Source organism: Rattus norvegicus, chromosome 18 (genome assembly GCF_036323735.1).
Source record: "Rattus norvegicus strain BN/NHsdMcwi chromosome 18, GRCr8, whole genome shotgun sequence".
Taxonomy (NCBI): domain Eukaryota; kingdom Metazoa; phylum Chordata; class Mammalia; order Rodentia; family Muridae; genus Rattus; species Rattus norvegicus.
In genome coordinates this window covers 45,632,757-45,654,790 of record NC_086036.1, presented here as the reverse complement: position 1 = coordinate 45,654,790, position 22,034 = coordinate 45,632,757, and positions in this window count along the sequence as shown.

Genomic DNA, 22,034 nt, shown 5'->3' with positions numbered 1-22,034 from the left:
AATGTAAATAAAGAAATATATCTAATAAAAAAAGAATTCTCTGTTTAGATCTGTACCTCATTTTTTTTAAAATTGAATAATTTGGTTTTTTGATATCTAGTTACTTAAATTCTTTATATATTATACCTGTATCAGATATAGAGTTGGTAAAAATATTTCCCCATCCTGTTAGCACTCTGTCTAAATGATGGTGTGTTTTGGATTACAGAAGCTTTTAGTTTCATAAGGTTCCATTTGTTAATTGTTGATAGTGTGCTAAGATCACTGCTCTATCAGTGTTCTGTACAGAAAATTGTCTCTGAACAAAATAGATGAATTTATACCTGGGACTTCAGTTTGAGTCCACTGATCGACATAAATTTTTATGCATGTGCTTCCTTTCTTTTGCTTTTGCTGGTATGAGACTATTTATTTCTTGTGTTTTCATGGGTGTAGTTAGTTAACCTCCTTGGGTTAGAGTTTTCCTTCCAATACCTGCTGTAGAGATAGATCTGTAGATAAATTTAGTTTAAATTTGACTTTATCATAGAATATTCTATTTTCTCCATCTGTTGTGACTGAAAGTTTTGCTGCATACAGAATTCTGAGCTGGCATCTGTGGTGTCTTAGAGTCTAAACGCCCTTCTGGCTTTTAGAATGTTCATTAAGAAGTCTGCTGTATTAGGTCTGACTTTATAAGTTATCTGCTTTTTTTCCCTTGCAGCTTTTCATATTTTCTTTGTTCTTTATGTTTAATGTTTTGATTAATATGTGGGAGAGGACATTCTTTTATGATCCAATATAGCTGTTGTTCTGTAAGCCTCTGTGCCTTTATAGGCATCACCATCTTTAGAAGAAGTTTTTCTTCTATAATGTTCTTGAAAATATTTTCTGGGCCTTTGAGCCAGAATTATTCTTCTTCCCCTAGTCCTACTATTTGTGGGTTTGGTCCTTTCATATTGTCTCAGATTTTTGGGATGTTTTGTGTCAGGAACTTTTTTAGTTTTAATGTTTTTGTTGTAAGATGCATCCATTTCTTCTGTCATATCTTCAGTTCCTGAGATTCTCTCTTCCATCTCTCATATTTTGTTAGTAAAGCTTGTCCCTATAGTTTCTGTCACATTACTAAAGTTTTCATTTCCAGAATTCCATTTTCTTTTATTTATTGTTTCTATTTCCATTTTCTGGTCTTGAACAGTTTCATTTGTTTCCTTCAATAGTTTGTTTGTTTGTTTGTTCGTTTGTTTGTTTGTTTTCTTGTCTTTCTTTAAAGGATTTATTCATTTCCTCCAATTGTTTGTATTTTCCTGACTTCCTTCAGGGACTTTATTCATTTCCTCTTTAAGAACCTCTACCATCTCAGTTAGTTGTAAGATCTTTTTCTTGTACTTCAGCTATGTTGGAATATTCAGGGCATGGTGTAGTGGGATGGTTGACTTCTGAGGGCAACATATTCCCCCGGCTGTTCTTGATTGCCTTATGCTGGCATCTAGGCATCAGGTTTGAGATAATTATAGATGCAGGTGCTGACTTCTGGGTTTGTCTTTACTCAGTGGGTGTTTCATTCCTTGGCTTCCATTTCCTCTAAGGATCTTTCTGAGGGTGCTGGCTGTGTGTTGCCTCCTTTACTGGCCTGCTTGGTTAGTGTATTCATGGGGAATGCTTGCTGGTGTTAGAGGCTGGGGGAAGAGGAGGCCAGGGGAAGATGATTTGTTGTTGCAGCACATGTGTGACCTGATAATTGGGTCTTGAGGAACAGAAGTGAATGGAGGTCTTTGAGCAGCCTACCTGGTCATCTGGTAGGTATGGCCTGTGATTGAATAGGGGGTGTCTGTCCAAGTGAAAGGCTAGTGAAGAAGCAGGAAGGGAAGGATAGGAAAGCAATGGTCTATGGGATCCACAGGAAATGTGGACAGGGAGGAAGGGAAGCTGCCGTTGGTGTTGTGTTGCAGCTCTAGAGTTAGAGTTAGGTCTGGGTAGCAGAGAGTCCCCTTGGCTAATTTTAAATATTTCTTGTCATAGCCCTCTTTAGGTTTATTTTGTTGTGTATGTACAAGGTAATTGAGTAATTTCTTAGCCCCCCAAAATGAGTCCCCCTGTTTAGTTGATTTGATATCAGTTATTACCAAAGGGAAATAGATTGGCCCTCTTCTGACTGGAAAGATGTAGCTGTTCTAATATGTTTCTGCCATTTTCTTCCTTCTACAGTGACAGATCTGACCTAGGGAGTTTTGTTTTACAAAGCAATCTTCACTTTCTGAGCTAAGAATAAAAGAAACTCATTAACAAAAGATACAGAAGTCAAGAAAGCAAAAACAGAATAGAGAACAGACAGGAATGTTTCAGACCTAAGGTGAGCACAAAGTTCTTGTTTCCAATGGGCCCCTCCAGCACCTATTAGAGAAATGAGACTAAAGTCGATTTGCATGAGATCAAAGGGAAGACGAGGGTACACAGCATTTACTACTTTCTCCAGCTTTTTCATGCCTTATCCACTCTTATAGGCTCAGATCTTGGTAAGAGAAATGCCTGTGTGATCTAAAAATAAAGAAAAAGGTATGCTGAAAACCTGCATTAGCCTAACATCAAGAACCCAAAGAAGAATATCTGAGTCAGAGACAGACATGGTCGAAGCCAGGGAAGCGCCAAGTACTCCCTACCAGCTCTAAGTTAAGGCTGTGTCCCTTCTGAGGGCAGCCAGTCTAACAATGTGAAGAAAATACATCATGAACTAGGAGGTGTTTGGTAGAACTAGAAAGCACATTTTAGATCACCCCCAGGGGTCGGGGGTTACTAAGGTACAAAGGCCAGAGAAATCAGAAGCTAAAGACTTGTGTTATTTCCACTGCTATGACCCTTTCAAACTCTAAGCACATATGATCTGAATAAAGAAATTTCTTGAGAAAGTATTAGAAACATTCCCACCTGAGTGGAAAAAAAGAAAAAAGAAAGAAGAAAGGACATGACTGCTCCTAGGTAAGGTGGAAGAGAAGGTTTATTGCAGAGTTGTAGGAGAGCATAGCCAGAGACAGAGACATCAAGGAGTGGAGATGATCCTAAGCTGGGCCATGTGAGGACAGTAAAGAGAAAGGGGACAACCAGGAGAGTGAAAGGTAAATAAAAAAGGCCAATCAAAATGGCTGGATTACATAGGGAAGGGCAGCCAGCCACTGGGCTGGAGAAGTTTAGGCTAGGGGAAGCAAAGAGCAAAGAATTGAACAAAGGGCAGGATTTACATAGGATTTCTTAGGGGGTGGAGCTTTTCAGCGCACAGATTTCCAAAGTGCAGATTGGTAGGGTTTCAAGTCCTGAGGTTGGGGAGCTCAGCGATTGGTGGTTTATTGTGCAAAGGTCAAGGATTAATGGGTTTTCCTGCTCACAGATTGGTGACTTTTTTTCACCCTCTTTTGTCTGCATCGGCCTATGGATTAGGATGGAAAGACCGTCCCAGATGCAGGAGGCTTTGGCTAAGTCACCATCACAGCTGAGCTGCTTGGGAAAGTGCAGCCACTGTGACAGTTCCTGTGGTGGTTCCTCATGACAGCTACAGGATGAAGTGAGAAAGGGTGTGAAGCTGTTTGACAGGTACCATCATTTTGACAAGTAAAGCTGTTTTGACCACACCTGTGGGGCTTTCCTCAGGGACTACGGTCTTTTTTTTTTAAGATTTATTTGTTTGTTTTATGTAAGTCCACGGTACACTGTCATTGTCTTCAGACACACCAGAAGATCGGGTTCCATTACTGATGGTTGTGAGCCACCATGTGGTTGCCGGGAAGTGAACTCAGCACCTCTGGAAGAGCAGTCAGGGCTCTTAACCGCTGAGCCAACTCTCCAGCCGGGGACTACAGTCTTATATCAGATATCCTGCATATCAGATAGTAACATTACTATTTATCACAGTAGCAAAATCGCAGATGTAAAGTAGCAAAGAAATAATTTTATGGTTGGGTCTCACCTCTACATGAGGAACTGTATTAAAGAAATGCAGCATTAGGAAGGTTGAGAACCACTGACCTGGAGGAAGTGGTGCTGAGGTCATTTGAATACTTTTTGAACAGCTTGACTTACTATCTGATGCAAATAAGAAATTCCACAAGACTATGAATCTTAGCAAAGCAATTGTTCCCTGCTTTGGGGTTTGGTGTTCTGTCCTCGGTTATGGATGAATAACCGTTTCAATCAAGTTGTTTCTCTTGTTGCTCTGAGAACCAGGCTCATTCTGTAAACATAGTTCCCCATTTCAGACTTCTCATTCTCATTCTTAGCTCAGCTAGAATATGACTCACATTCCAGGACCTGTATGGGGTGGAGAGGAAACGCCATAAAGGAAGATAGTACCTTTGAAACCCTAGGAATAGCTCCAAGAAGAGGTGTAAACCCTGTGAATCAGGATCCTCTATACCATCAACATGGACAACCAAAAACCTAGCAAGAATCAAGTAAGACTTCACTCAATTGCCTCCCCCCAATTAATTTTTTTCTATCCATTTGCCCATACCCGCCCCCCAGTGAGAACTGCCCTTGATTTCCACTTTGGGTCCACATAAAATATGTTCAGCCAACATTTTAGCTCACCAATTTCTTGATATTTCCTTTTTATTTAACTAGACTTAAATCTTTGAAGAGAAGGTATTGGTGGTGTTTACCTTAAGAAGACCCAATTCAAACATACTGATGCTTGGCCTGCTATGGTTTCGAAGCAATTTCTATTAAAGGACTGATTTGTTAATTGACTGGTTGATTGATTGATTGAACAAGTCCTGCAAATGAAAGCACCTTGTAAACCTCCAAGCACTAGACAAATGTAAGGCATTATTAGATGTAATTCCATGAATTAGCTTGGAACATGAGGTAATTAGGCAATTACTCAAAGTCAAAAGGTAATGGACCTTGTAAATGGTCTTACTTCATAGCATCCTTAGCTTTTGTTTATTTGCTTAAGCCAGACAGATGGATGCCACAATTTAAACACCCTAAAATAACCACACTCAAACATAAATTGTACAATAAATATACTGATAATATTTCGTTAGTTAATTTAGTGTTTCCTCTTAGAGACACAATGATGGAATGATGGCCCTACTTTAATGTCTTCCTTTGGTACAAGATAGTTGATGAGACCATCAATGTTAAAGCCAAGCATAAAAGGAGCGAACAGATTCTTTTGTCTCTAGTAATTGCAGTTTATAAAAGGATACTTAAAAGGAGTAGATGGATTGGGATTTTTTTTATTAGTTAATGTAATAGCACAATATTATATACTGCCAATATTATATAGTCCAACATGGGTGTGGGTTTACAAAACAGTCTTGACAAGAATACAAATATTATAAACCAGGCAGAAAACTGTTGTCATAAGACAGATACACACCCTCCTGAGATCAAAAATCTTGAGACAGAGAAATCTCTGACAACTGGAGAAGAGCAAAACAGATGTCATAGAAGAGGCAGACTCCATGAAAGAGCATAAAGATTAGAAAAACTTCAACCCAATAGTAAAACTAGAAGAGAGCGAGGACTTCAGGGAGGCAAGACACATACAAATTATCTATAAGGGAAAACAAGCTACCATGGCTGACATTGTTTTTCATTAGCATAGTTTCAACATCATTCAACACGTGAGACTGGCCAAACAATTTTGAGATTACCTGCATTTAATGTAAAATTACACTAACACTATTATTGTAAATATATATCATCTTTAATAGCCACAACAAAAGTCTTGAGGTAATGTGTCAAATACTACATCTGCATAACACCCTTGAGAATCTATTGAGACATTGAAATACACTTTAAATAAACTATAATTACGTCTTCTTCCATCTTTACTAAAATTCAAACAAATTCCCAGTCCATTCTGAATGATCTGTGCCTAACAAGGTGAGAGACAGTGGAGAAGCTTACCCCAAAGTATGCTGCTCTACTATCAAGATTGATGGAGCTGAAAGGAAGTCAAAAGCTGAAGAGCTCTACGGCCCCCTCAGTGGTGGTTTGAGTAGGAATGGCTCCTATAGACTCATGTGTTTGAATTGCTTGGCTCATAGGGAATGGCACTACTAGGAGGTGTGGCCTTGGGGGAAGTGTGTCACTGTAGAGGCCGGCTTTGTGGTCACATATGCTCAAGCTTCACCCAATACTGTACACTGCTTTTAGATCAAGATGTAGAACTCTCAGCTAGTTCTCCAGCACCATGTTTGGCTCTGCACTGCTATGCTTCCCACCATGATGATAATAAACTAAACTTCAAAAACCTTAAGCCAGTCCCAACTAAACATTATGCTTTTTAAGAGTTGCCATGATTATGATGTGTCTTCACAACAATAAAACCCAAACCAAGACACACTCCCTAAACATTTTGCATAAATACATGAATTTTCATAATTTCATCATCAAGATTGTTACAGATCGTTGCCAATCTGGAGATCCTACAAAAAGAAAAAAAATGCTCATCCATAAATTTTATTAGCTGCTCTGTCCTTCCACTAATTTCCCACATAATATCTTCTCAAATTCATTGTCCCTAGAGTCTAGTGCCCTTTTTCTTTATCTTTCTACATCACTAAAAACATTGCTGAGTTGGCTATATAAACCTGTGACTGTTTTTAATTTCCTGAGCTTGTCCACATCTACTTGAAACATAATATGTTAAACTTGTTCGTTGTTTTTCCTTACTAGTCTATGTTTTATAAAATTTCTAGTCAATGACTAAGAAGAATAGAAGGAGAGTTGCTTTTTCTCCACATTAAAGAAAAGAAAAGCTTAAGTTTTTATATGATCACATTTTACTAATGTCTATATTACTTTACCCTTGCTAAACTCTGCTGTCTATAATTAGCTTCTTTATGATATTTTAAGACCTGGAAAATTGACACATACAAGTGTTTGATATTTCATAAGACAATCTCATCCTAGAGTATCTCTTTAATATGAAGTAGAAATAAAGAATTGGTTTGATAAAAATGCCTCCCAAATTGATATTCTGCAAGATATTTATAAGGTATTTCTTTTATAAAATGGCAAAATATAAAATACCAAAAAATTAAATAAGTTTTTGTTTTAGCAATAAAGATTTCAGTCTTGAATATGTCCTTGCAGCTTGTAAAAGTCTAAAGAAAAGTACTTACATTTCCCTAACTATTTTACAATGAAATATTTTATCCATACCTACTAAGCCCAAGAATGCTAATTCAGGATGTATCATTTTACAAATCGGTAGCTAAATACCTGGAGGGTTCTACCTGGGTGGAGAAATGGCTCATCAGAGAGAGAGCTCAATGAGAAAAGTATGTGCTGTGCAAGCGTAAGGACCTGAGTTTGAACTCCCAGAACCTATGTAAAAGTATGTGTGCATGGTGCTCCCCAGTGGGATGGATGGGAGACACCAGAGAATTCTCATACAGTTGGTGGGATCTGGAAGAAAGGAGACAATAATGAGGCGTACTAAAGTCTCATGCAATAGCCACCTTTATTCAGAACATCAGACAATTTATACTCTGAGGATTAAGAAGGATCACATGGATAAAATGTACAATTACAAGGGCAAGCCACACGTGGCTGATAAGCTTCATTGGGCGAAAACACAGACATATAAACAGATAACGATAGCCACATGAAATGAATAATCTGAAGTAAACTCACTCCTGTCTGCTACACCCAGGACAGGCATGAAAGCATAATCCAAGAACAATTCCTGGTTTTTGAAGAAACTGAGATCACAAGACTCTTGTCACAGTTTCTTGGGGTTTTCTCACGAACATTCAGAAATCTCCCACACTCCATTTTTGAACTGTGCTCCAACGCTCCTGGGCCAGATCCTCACAGGTGTATAGGCTGATGAACACTACCTCAAAGGAGGTAGGTGAGGATGGACATCCCCGATTATACATGATCTCTACATGTATACTATATGTATACCATGACACTCATACACTTGAATTCAGATACTTGCACGCATCCATTATACACACAAACAAATAAATAATAAATAAATGAATCATTCACAAAAGCATATTTAAAGGGATAAATCTTTTACAGCAGGGTTCTCTCCCATTATTTGGTCATTTCAATGCCACCATGTATGTGTATAATTTAGGAAGCTTTCCACACAACCCATCATATGGCCCTTAGTTTTAGCTGTCCATCCCTGTATTCCCTCCCTCGATCCCCTCTTCCTTTCCCTTTCCTATTTTGTTACTTGCTGTTTTTATAGTGGGCAGCAATTAACAAAAGGATTCCTAACTTGTCGGAGTGCTAGAGAGAAGGAGGGTCTGTGGCATTGTTCCAACGATGCTGCTAATAAACCATACCAACCAGAAGATGGTAAGCTAGCTTGAAATGAATAGGAAAAAAATTCTGAAATTAATAAAATCACTAGAAAAAATTATACCTTTATCTAAAATGAATATAAGAAAAAGTTTTCTTATGTGTATTTAGCTATGAAAGTCGAAAATATTCACATTACTTTACATATAAATACATTTTCTTCAAAGGTAGCTTGTCAATGGTAAATCCCTGAGGATCTGGTCACCTACCTGTGTCATCCAAATGGACTATTTCCCTTCTAGGCAGTATTTTATAGGAGAAATAAGGACATGCTCCATCCACTCTGGCCCCCTTCTACCTACAGAGTATAAAGAACATCTCAGAAGTAAAGACAAGTTTGGAAATAAGGGAGGAAGCCAGAAGGTTTAATCATCTCATTCAATCCAGATTCCAGTCAGCTTCTCAAAGCAGGGCTCTTTCAAACTCTCCTAATACCTTCCAACACAAACAAGCCACTGGAATTTTTAGTCATGATGCATTATTTGCTCACAACACACTGCTTAATTCCAAGTCACTGTAGACTCTATGTTCCTTTAGTCCTGAGCAATTCAGCAGTGGTCACCTAAGACATGGACACCATGCCTGTCTGACCCTTCCATGGGCAGAAACCTAAGCCCCAGAAAGTAGAAAGTTCGACTGTTCACTATGAATTCCAAACACTTGAAATAAGTATGTTATTGGTACCTTGTACCTCACATGAACCAGTCCCATAGAACTGGAAGAGGCCGAGATTAATAGTCTTCTCAGGGCTTGCTCAGAGAAGCTTTTCTGGTGGGCAGCAGTTAGCAAAGCAATTCCTAACTAGTCTAAGTGGTGAGAAGAAGTGGCTGTTGGGTGCCTAGCCCTAAATGGAATATCTCTGTCACTTCCCTGAACACACACACACACACACACACACACACACACACACACACACACACACATGTACAAACCAAGGCTTAGAAAAAAATCACAGAAGAGGAAGGAAAAATGTAGGAGCTAGAGGATGTGGAAGAGCATTGTGAAATGCTACCTTCTGGGCTCACACAAAGGAAGTCACAGGCAGCTGTTACCCAGGACAGAACCCATCGACTTTGCAGCACCCGACATGTGCTTCTTGTGTGGGAGGGGCACATGAGGCCCCACCCCGAGCTGATGAACAAATGGTAATTAAGGTCTGCTGGGGGTGAGGAGACCAGTAGGTTGCCCATTATCTAGTATAGAACCACACACCCACTTATTTTAATCTAACATACTACCTTTTCTACATTTTTTATTTTATTGAAAATAGGGGTTTTTTTTCATAAGATATACTCTGATTGCAGTTTCCCCTCCCCAACCTCCCACACACACACATACATTCTAAATCTACATTATTTGTCTTCCTGAGAAAACAAATAGACATGTAAGGAATGATAATTTTAAATGGGTAAAACAAAAACAAACAAGATGGAATGGGGCAAAACAAACAATTAGAAGAAAAAGAATAAAAGAAAAAACATGAGAAATATATATAGATGCAGAGACATATACACGAATTCACATCCATAGGACTCCCATAAAAACACAAAAATGGAAGCACGTGTGTGTGTGTGTGTGTGTGTGTGTGCGCACGCGCGCGCGCGCGCAAATGACCTGTAAAGTTAAAATAAATCCTTAACACAACTTTATAAGACAGAGAACGTACAAAAATGCTTTGTGATAACCATCTCCTGCTGGGCGTGGAGCAAGAGCGGATTATTTCCCCAGTGACACTCACTTGTAGAAAAGTAATTTTTCATTGCTTATCAATGGTTTTTGAACCCTACCTGAATGGCTAAGTGATACACCTTCTTCAACAAACCATACCTTCAATACCCTCCCAAACACTTTCATCAGCTAGAGACTAAGTATTCAAACACGTGAGCCTATTATCATTCAAACTACCACAATACCTATGAAAGAAAAATACAAGAAGGCAGTGTTTTGCAGGAGGTGCATTAAGCTGAAATATTGCTAACATACAATGTTTCATGAAACCCACAGGGAATTTCCTGAGCAAAAACTGCCTGAGAGCCTACATTGAGGAGAAATAGTCTGCCCAAGTGTCTCCTGCCATATGCTACTAATACCTGGAATATTCCAGAAAAAAAGATGTAGCCTTTGTTCCAAAATTGAGGCATATCCAAAAAACAGTGAATTCTGGGGTTCTGAGAATGACAAATTATTCATTGAAAGGAGACTGGAGCCACGCAACTCCATGACCATGGCTCCCACCTCAGTGAAGGTCTCAGTTCTGATATCTTAGAGATAGAATTGCCAGCAATCTCCCAAATTCTCCTATAAGCCTCCAAAAACACCACCTCTAGATTTTCATTGCATGAAAAAAATTAAACCTCTAATCTATGTAGTCTCTAGATTGGAGTTTCAGTTCACTGTACATCTGTGAATTGCTTGGCCCAGTTTCCTTCCACTTGGTAAGTCCCTAGTTAATGGTAAACTGGATGTCTGGAGAGATGCATTCATTGTGCTGGGCTGAAAGGGTTCTGTTTAAAGAAGTAACATCACAGGAATCATGGCCTCACCAGTCAAATACAAACACTGACTTCTTTGGAGAACTTAATAATGACAGCAACTTGACTAATTGCCTAACAAAAGAGAAATAGCAAAGTGGACTGTGGTCTGTTCAAAAAGACTGGTACAAGGGTATCGGTGCAAAGACTTTCTATGGCAACTCACATTAACAATACATTTTTTTTTTGGTTCTTTTTTTTTGGAGCTGGGGACCGAACCCAGGGCCTTGCGCTTCCTAGGCAAGCGCTCTACCACTGAGCTAAATCCCCAACCCCAACAATACATTTTTATTGTGAACTCTTAACTGCATTGTCAGTGATTGAAAACTAAGAAATTTTTCTAGATAAACTCTAAGAAGCATAAGGACTTCAGCTTTACTGCAGTATGAAATGAACAGGATAAGGGTGTGCCAGTGCAAATTATTGTAACTGTAGAACCTAGTGTGCAGAATGATTTACACAGGTCATAGAGAGGTTGACAGCCAGGTTGATGTGATGTAGTAACTCAGATATTAGCAACAACAGGAAACCAACACCACATTAGACAGAAGAGCTGGAACTGCAGAGCATAGGCAAGTCAATAATCCTACAAAGGCTGAGCTAGTGATGGGCTGACACAGATTATGACAGACTAAGACAGCTGAGCACAGATTATGTTTAGCTACTGTAAGAGAATTGCTTGATGGAAAGGAAGAATACTCTGCTCTCTCTCTCTCTCTCTCTCTGTGTGTGTGTGTGTGTGTATCTCCCTCCTTCCCTTCCTCCCTCCTTTTCCTTACTCTCACATCACCACCCCATCATCACTGTCTTTCAGTAGTTAAATGCATCTCATTGGGCTATTTCATCCCCCAAGTATCAGGTCACACTGCATCATGAGGAAACTGGGGGCAGGAACTCAAGACAGGAACCTGGAGGCAGGAACTAAAGCCAAGGCCATGGAAGAGTACTGCTTACTGGCTTACACTCAGGGACTGATTTCTTAACCCAGAACCATGTGCCCAGGGTTTGCACATTCCACAGTGAACTGGGCCCTCCCACATCAATCATTAATTAAGAAAAGGTTCCACAGACTCTCCTCCTCTAGCTAATTTTATGAAAGCATTCTCTCAGTTGAGATTCTCACTTCTCTGATGCATGTAGGTTTGTTTTAAATTGACAAAACCAACCAACCAGCACACAGAGGGAACCTCCCACAGAAGTTTGGTGCATAACAACCTTCATAGGTTGCTTCTACCATGAAAGAATACTAACAAGTAAAAGCCAAAAAAAAAAAAAAAAAAAAAGGATCAGAAGCCAGGCAGGTCCTACCATGACCTGAATCATGGGCATCCACATTTTGGTTTTAGTAGCACATTGTAAAAATATATAAGAAAATTGCTTGAACTAAAAATTACTATTTCTACAGAAGACTTATAATTGGTATATAAATATAAATTTTTTCAGATTTAAGACAAATAAAAGGGTTGGGGATTTAGCTCAGTGGTAGAGCGCTTGCCTAGCAAGCACAAAGCCCTGGGTTCAGTCCTCAGCTCTGGAAAAAAAAAAGAAGACAAATAAATATTAGCATATACTATATTCATTATATTTATCAAATGAATATGTTATGATTTTGGCTGAACTATATAGTACAAAAGTATATAGTTAATAAGACTAATTCCCTTTACACATATGTGTAATTCCAGAGGGCAGAGATATATACAACAGGAGCTAACTTATGTGTTTGTTTTTATTTAGTTATTGTTAAGTCAGTCAAAAGTTTCAAGCAAATTCAATCTAAGAGTTAGTAAACTATGTAGAACTGAGAGCCTCTTGTTAGCCACCAACCAATACACAGAGTCTCTTTGGTTGTAATAGTCTCTCTTTTTATTATTACTTAATTTATTCACTTTACATCCTTAACTGTGCCCCCCCAACCCCTCCTCTTCTCCTAGACCCTCTTCTCCTTTCCAACCCTTATAAATCCCTCCCCAAATTACCCTCTCCCCTTCTCCTCAGAGAAGGGGAACCCTCGCTTGGATAGCACCCCACCCTGGGACATCCAGTTGAAGTAGGATGAAGCACATCCTCTCCCACTGAGGCCAAACCAGACACTCCAGGGGATCCAATGGCAAGCAACGGAGTCGGAGACAAGCTCCACTCCAACTGTTAGGATATCCACATGAAGATCAGTTGCATGTGTAGTAGTCTCTCTTAATGGCTATGGTACTTAGGCCTATGCAGAAAGGCTTCCAGAAGGCTCAAGAAGGCTGTGGACCTGCCACACTGATCATGTCAATGTCATCAACCTCCACCAGGTTACCGAATATTGACCCGTAGTTAGGAAGTTGCTACAGACTGGATGCCAAAAGTCCTCTAAAGGTCTGGGTGTTAAAGCCTTGGTCCATGGCTGTGGCTCTATTGGGAAGTTGTGGACCTTTAGGAAGTGGTGCCTATAGGGAGGTTTGCAGTAAGTCTTCCAAAGAAACTATAGAACCTTAGTCTCTCTCTCTCTCTCTCTCTCTCTCTCTCTCTCTCTCTCTCTCTCTCTCTCTCTCTCTCTCTGGTTTCAGGCCATGAGATAAGGTACTTCTGCCACATGCTTCCACAAGATATCCTGCATTCCTATAGGCCCCAAGCAGCAGCCCAATGGACAGTGGAGTGAAACTGCCGAGGAGGCAAAATTAACCTTTCCTCTATTTAAGTTGCTTGTCTTAGGTATTTGTGACAATACTGGGACCCTGTGTAACACAGAAATTCTTTAGGTCAAGATCCCTTTGTCATTTAAGTGATTCCCAAAAGTTCTTAGAACTGACGAAATGAACTCCCTGGAGTAAAAAGATGTGTCCCCCTCCAATTTCAGCTCTAGTTTCTAAACTGCAGCTCCAGGAGGAACTGGGTTTCTAAATTAAAGTACCTGACGGTGACTAAGAGCAAGGCCGCAGGAAAAGCTCTCCCTTCCTGGCCCCTGTGACTTTCTTGAGGAGCCATGTGGATGCAGTGCACCAGGTCACTGGGAGAGATGTAGGTTGAAGGCTAATTGTGTCTATAATCATTACTATTGGGATTGGTAAGATAGGGGTTCCTTGGGGGAGAAAATGGGCTAAAGAACTTTTCAGTTTGGGGCGGAACCCTAGAATTATAGCTCCTGTTCATAGCGGGATTGTGATACCTAGATTTATAGGAAGTTGAGTAGAGGTATAAAAGTGTGCAGGAGAAGGCCTAGAAGGTTTGTTGATCCAGAAGACATAACAAGAGATTCTATTATTAGGGATCAAGTTCATCCTTTTGGTGTAGGAATTAGTATTATTTGTCTTACAATAAGTTTAATTAATCATTGTTGAAATGAGTATAGACGGTTGTTAATTAAACATTTTGATGAAGGACATAAAATTGAGGGAAGAGAGTGAAACGATAATGCCTGGTAGTCCTATTATTGTAGAGATAATGGGAGACGCAAAGAGATTTTCATTCATTTTAATTCTCAAGGATTTTCTGTTTTTAATGTTTTTAGGGTTTTGGGAAGAGGAGATGGGGGGAAGGTTTGAAGGGAAAACTTTAACTGTGGTGTGTGTTGGGGGGGGGTGTTCCTCTTCATCCACACTTTCAATCAGGAAATGGCATGGTAACTACAGTTCCAGGAAGCCATAAGCACTCACCAGTAAGGCAACCAGCAAACAGAATTCCTTTATGCCTTAAAACAAATTTCTCCCATGCCCCACCCCCACTACTCCCAGTGTGAGAATTTAGGAAGGAATGAACATGGATGACCATGAGAATGACAGAAATCATGAACTAGCTGGAAACTTTTATCTGAGACAGAACTTTTATTCAAAAGCATAGATTTATCTAAGGCAACCTACAGGTCTAACTTGTTTACACTTAACATTTTAATAGTTGGAAGGTTAACATTTAGGAGCAAGAATCGTTGTTACTCGCCTAGAAGCAACTGATTATGTTTTTGTGATCTTTCTTCTCCCATGAGTATTTAAGGGGTCTGTTATAATGTCAAGCCCTGCTCTTTTTCCTGAAAGGAAGTAAAGAGACACAAGAATTAACTCGATAAAACAACACTATGGTCCGGGAAAGCCAGCCTACCCATCAGCCCTCAAGGGAGATTGGTACAGACAAAGCTGAAAAGGACACCGGCTTCTCAGGACTCGATTTGATGAAAAGTTCATTCCTCAGAAAAATAAACGCAGATTCTTACAGGCCTTCTCAACACAGCCATTACCCACCTCCGGTTCTCATCCCTTTCTCCACAGGACACAGATAATTAACCAGCCCGCACTGGCCAATGCTTGAGAAATCCTCAGTGTTTCCTCCGACTGACAAGTTAACAAGATTCTGGGGTTTTCTAAACCAACTCAACGGAAGGACCAGACAACTCAGACACTGTTGATAATCTCGTACTTAAATGTACTGTCTTCAATCATGTGCTCCCATTTAAATGACCAATCTTATACAGATTACACCTTTGGAGAAAGTGCTGTGATTTCCAATTTGAGGGGGAACGGGGAGCTTTAAAGCAATTGACCTCAGAAGGAGCAAAATTACTCAGTGCCCAGAAGTTTTAGAAGCAATAGCAACTGCTGGGGCAGTTTTGCACACTCAGTTCCGGCGCGAACACAAGGAGGAACTCCTCCATAGCAGAAAACACGGAGGAAAAGATTGAGTACAGCATCCAAAAGTACCTGACTATTCACCTTTATTGAGAACCCAAAGCTTAAAATAACGTAATTTCAGAAACCAAAAGGGAAACATGGAATTATCAGATCCAGCTTTCCCAACCGAGGCTTGAAGTTTTCCCTACACTTAGATGTTCTCAGCTCTGAGGTCTACGTTGGATTCGCCCCAGAAGCTTTTAAAAGAGAACCATGTTTACATGCCGGATCAATTAAATAAAAATATCCGAGGTAACGGGCATGCTGTGAGTGGTTTAAAGACCTTTGTCAGGTGATCCCAACAGGGCAGGAGGCACAGAGCCGGCAGCCCGGCTTGATCAGAGGCCACATGTGTAATCCCCCAAAGACAGGCATCTTCGTGGCATTCCATTTTCAGAACATTCTGATTGTTTTAAAGCTTTACTTTCTCGTGAAGTACAGTCAAGTCTTTTCTTTTGAGTAAGTTGTAGCAGAAGCGAGGTCCTCATCCTTAGCATAGTTCAGTCCAACTCTACACAAATGGCTGAACTAGTGTCTGGACTAATCTTAGAACCCCCGCTCCCACCTAGCACAGTAGGCTCCCTGGCTTTCCAGATGTTTCCTATGGACAAGGTGGATTTGCAACCGTGTTTCCCTGTGTATCCTCGACTGACCTTGAGCTCATTTTGTAGCTCATTTTGTAGCTCAAGTTAAAATCAAACCAATAGCAATACCTCTTCTGACTCGGCTTCCCAAGTGCTGGGAATTAGAGGCTCGCACCACCACAACCAGTCGTTTCCTTTAAAGGGCCCACTGAGGCATTTGCTGTGAACTTAAATCGACCCCGCCCTTTTTCTTTAAATACTGCTATTGGGCACACATACTCCACCCAGTCTTTGGTAACTCGGCAATGCAGGACTGTCAGGACTCATTACATAGTCTTTCCCTGCCATCTACTCTTAAGTCCTTTGGACCCTTTACTTAGGAAAGGCTCAGAAAGCGAAGGCTGTCACCGCAAGAGTGCCAGGACAACGTTCTGACTGAATTATGGCAAATGGTGGGCAGTCGCTACTGAGTCATCTGGTGATGCGGTGACAGGAATTGCCTGTGGTTCCTAGGACTGCACTCGACACCTGCCATCTCCAGGAAGGTGTAGACAGAGGAGACACCCAGAGTAGGCCACTGGGATAATCGCACCTGAACACAGAGAAAACCAAAGGAAACAGCCCAACAGCTAAGGATTTTTTTTTAGGTCTCAGGGAACTGTGTAGGAAACTGAAGAGTGATAGGACCTGTTATCTCCACATTCATGAATGCAGAGGGTAGAAAATTTTCAGATTAAGGCCTGTCTGGGCTACAGGGAAAGACCATGTCTCAAGAGAAAAAAAGTACTTTTAAAAACTCTACTTGTTAAGTTAAAAAATAAATTAGGGAGGAAGCAGATGACATAAGAGACATCGAAATAAGAGAAGCTAGCAGCTGAGTGCATGTCTGCACCAGGTGCCCTGTATACACCAATTTAGTCAGTCAACAAGGCCCCAGGGGCTACCTAATTAAAAGGGAAAATGTTCGTATGGCTTCGAGGGATAAAGCTAGGAATGGAGGAAAAGTCACCTTGGAGCTTAAAAATAGGATAATATCGTTTTTACTTTAATCTTCTCTTAGAGTATTTGTGGGCAAAGGTAAGGTACTCATGTTTTTGGTCTATACTGGCACCCTCTCTTACTTATTCATTAATCCTTTTGCTTTCCCCCACATGTAAGTATTAACATGTGTGTGTGTGTGTGTGTGTGTGTGTGTGTGTGGTGTGTGTATATGTGTGCGTGTGTGTGTGTGTGTGTGTGTGGTGTGTGTGTGCGTGTATATGTGTGTGTATGTGTGTGTGTGTGGTGTGTGGTGTGTGTGTGTGTGTGTGTGTGTGGTGTGTGTGCGTGTATGTGTGCGTGTGTGTGCACATACACATGGGTCCCTCTGTACCATCATACACAGTGGAGATCACAGGACAATTTACAAGGACTGGGTTTTGCCTTTGCACCCTATGAGGCCTGGGAACCGAACTCAGGTCATAAGCTTGACAACAGCACCTTCGTCTGCTGAGCCATCTCACTGGCCCCCCATGTATGTTTTAAATCCCCAAACCCTACTAAATTCCCCTCCCTCTTCACAGATAAGTGTTGGGAGCTTGAAACCCTCCATTATTGATGTTATTATTATGGTTAGCATTAAGTATGAGTGGGTTCATGGAAAATCCCCAGCCAGCTGCAGAAGACTAATACAAATCTGGTGGTCAGGATGAATAATATGATAAAATTCTGAACTTGCTGAGAAATACATCTGACGTCAAGATGCCCAGTGTGATAACCTGTAACCTTTCTGAGAAACCAACATCCTGCTGACTAATAGATATGACAAACCTGTGACCTTTCTGACATCCAGTTGACATCAGCTGACCACATGAATACTGTGTCCTTGGCCTGTGGAAATGTTTCACACTTCCCCCCTCCCTCTGTTACCCATGTTATTGTATAAATTCAGCCTTGAGAAAAAATAAAATTGTTGCCTTGATCAGACGCTTGTCTTGGTATCCTTCTTCACATCTTTTGTCCCCCATTCTCTTCCAGGTACCCTCAGCACCCCTCATTGACAGATAAGTATATCAGTTCTATTGTTTGTGTGTGTTCTTATAAAATTTTGTGCATATTTCATACATTTTGGTTCCCTAGAGTTTGTCCTTTCCACTGAGATTAGTTTCTTTTCCTTACTAATTTAGTTCTCTAGGTGTCCTGGATACAAGTCCCTGTTGGCAATAGAAGCCAGATTTATAGTCTATTAACATTCTAATCTTTCTAACAATGTTGCCTAGATATAATGGAAATCAACTTTTTCTTATAGATGTCACATTTGAATTTTTATTTAATAAATCCTTCCTACTTTAAGGTCAGAAAGCTAATATTTCACTTTATTACCAATTCACTCCTACTTTTGACATTCATACTTTTAATTTCAATCCCCCTGGAATCTACCTTTATACAAGACCTGACAAGCTCGACCTTCTGCCTGTAATAATACTGCTTTTCTAACTTCAGCTTCTACTGCCCTTCCTTCTTGTGGATGAGGAGCCCACCTCGCTCTACTTTCTTCCCGGCTGTTTTTTGGTTGGTTGGCTGGCTGGTTGGCTGGCTGATTGGGGGTTTTTGCAGGGATGTCGGATGTTGGTTTAGTTGGTTGGGTTGGGTTTTTGGTTTTTTGGTTTTTTTTTTTTTTTTTGGTTTTTTTTTTGGGGGGGGGGGGTTTCGAGACAGTATCTCTATGTAGCCCTGGCTGTCCTGGAGCTTACTTTGTAGACCAGTCTGGCCTTGAACTCAGAGATCTGCCTGTTCTGCCTCCCAAGTACTGGGATTAAAGGCGTGTGTCTGCACCGCTTGGCTTTATTTCCTTCCAGTCTGTATATGAGGGTTTTGTTGACTCTGCTCTGCATCGCTCATCAGTCTGTCTTCTTTGTACCAGTGTAACACTGTTTTTCAGTACAGTTGAGTGGGATATCTGAACATTTGCCAGGACACAACACCCTATTTCTCTTTCCCAAGACTGATTTGCTGCATTAAAGTCAAATAGAGACTTTCACAGAATTACTGTTCACAGTCCTTTACTACATGCACATCTTCACTAGGAGAGCAGATCGAATGTTCATCATTAGAAATCATTGGCTTGCTGGTCACAGTGGGACACACTTGTAAGTCTAGATGCTTGGAGACTGAGGCTGAAGGATCACTTGAATTCAAGACCACCATAGAAGATACCTCGTGAAGCTCCCGGAAAGGGCAGCACAGATCTTCCTGGTGGCTGCCACCGCGGAGACCTCATAAGCAACACCCCACGAGCAAACTTGAGCCTCGGGACCACAGGTAAGACCAACTTTTCTGCTGCAAGCGACCTGCCTGGTGAACTCAAGACACAGGCCCACAGGAACAGCTGAAGACCTGTAGATAGGAAAAACTACACGCCCGAAAGCAGAACACTCTGTCCCCATAACTGGCTGAAAGAAAACAGAAAAACAGGTCTACAGCACTCCTGACACACAGGCTTATAGGACAGTCTAGCCACTGTCAGAAAGAGCAGAACAAAGTAACACTAGAGATAATCTGATGGCGAGAGGCAAGGGCAGGAACCCAAGCAACAGAAACCAAGACTACAGGGCATCATCGGAGCCCAATTCTCCCACCAAAGCAAATACGGAATATCCAAACACACCAGAAAAGCAAGATCTAGTTTCAAAATCATATTTGATCATGATGCTGGAGGACTTCAAGAAAGACGTGAAGAACTCCCTTAGAGAACAAGTAGAAGCCTACAGAGAGGAATCTCAAAAATCCCTAAAAGAATTCCAGGAAAACATAAATAAACAAGTAGAAATCCATAGAGAAGAGTCACAAAAATCCCTGAAAGAATTCCAGGAAAACACAATCAAACAGTTGAAGGAATTAAAAATGGAAATAGAAGCAATCAAGAAAGAACACATGGAAACAACCCTGGATATAGAAAACCAAAAGAAGAGACAAGGAGCTGTAGATGCAAGCTTCACCAACAGAATACAAGAGATGGAAGAGAGAATCTCAGGAGCAGAAGATTCCATAGAAATCATTGACTCAACTATCAAAGATAATGTAAAGCGGAAAAAGCTACTGGTCCAAAACATACAGGAAATCCAGGACTCAATGAGAAGATCAAACCTAAGGATAATAGGTATAGAAGAGAGTGAAGACTCCCAGCTCAAAGGACCAGTAAATATCTTCAACAAAATCATAGAAGAAAACTTCCCTAACCTAAAAAAAGAGATATCCATAGGCATACAAGAAGCCTACAGAACTCCAAATAGATTGGACCAGAAAAGAAATACCTCCCATCACATAATAGTCAAAACACCAAACGCACAAAATAAAGAAAGAATATTAAAAGCAGTAAGGGAAAAAGGTCAAGTAACATATGAAGGCAGACCTATCAGAATCACACCAGACTTCTCGCCAGAAACTATGAAGGCCAGAAGATCCTGGACTGATGTCATACAGACCCTAAGAGAACACAAATGCCAGCCCAGGTTACTGTATCCAGCAAAACTCTCAATTAACATTGATGGAGAAACCAAGATATTCCATGACAAAACCAAATTTACACAATATCTTTCTACAAATCCAGCACTACAAAGGATAATTAATGGTAAAGCCCAACATAAGGAGGCAAGCTATACCCTAGAAGAAGCAAGAAACTAATCGTCTTGGCAACAAAACAAAGAGAAGAAAAGCACACAAACATAACCTCACATCCAAATATGAATATAACGGGAAGCAATAATCACTATTCCTTAATATCTCTCAATATCAATGGCCTCAACTCCCCAATAAAAAGACATAGATTAACAAACTGGATATGCAACGAGGACCCTGCAATCTGCTGCCTACAGGAAACACACCTCAGAGACAAAGACAGACACTACCTCAGAGTGAAAGGCTGGAAAACAACTTTCCAATCAAATTGTCAGAAGAAGCAAGCTGGAGTAGCCATTCTAATATCAAATAAAATCAATTTCCAACTAAAAGTCATCAAAAAAGATAAGGAAGGACACTTCATATTCATCAAAGGAAAAATCCACCAAGATGAACTCTCAATCCTAAATATCTATGCCCCAAATGCAAGGGCACCTACATACGTAAAAGAAACCTTACTAAAGCTCAAAACACACATTGCACCTCACACAATAATAGTGGGAGATTTCAACACCCCACTCTCATCAATGGACAGATCATGGAAACAGAAATTAAACAGTGACGTCGACAGACTAAGAGAAGTCATGAGCCAAATGGACTTAATGGATATTTATAGAACATTCTATCCTAAAGCAACAGGATATACCTTCTTCTCAGCTCCTCATGGTACTTTCTCCAAAATTGACCATATAATTGGTCAAAAAACGGGCCTCAACAGGTACAGAAAGATAGAAATAATCCCATGCGTGCTATCGGACCACCACGGCCTAAAACTGGTCTTCAATAACAATAAGGGAAGAATGCCCCCATATACGTGGAAATTGAACAATGCTCTACTCAATGATAACCTGGTCAAGGAAGAAATAAGAAAGAAATTAAAAACTTTTTAGAATTTAATGAAAATGAAGGTACAACATACCCAAACTTATGGGACACAATGAAAGCTGTGCTAAGAGGAAAACTCATAGCACTGAGTGCCTGCAGAAAGAAACAGGAAAGAGCATATGTCAGCAGCTTGACAGCACACCTAAAAGCCCTAGAACAAAAAGAAGCAAATACACCCAGGAGGAGTAGAAGGCAGGAAATAATCAAACTCAGAGCTGAAATCAACCAAGTAGAAACAAAAAGGACCATAGAAAGAATCAACAGAACCAAAAGTTGGTTCTTTGAGAAAATCAACAAGATAGATAAACCCTTAGCCAGACTAACGAGAGGACACAGAGAATGTATCCAAATTAACAAAATCAGAAATGAAAAGGGAGACATGACTACAGATTCAGAGGAAATTCAAAAAATCATCAGATCTTACTATAAAAGCC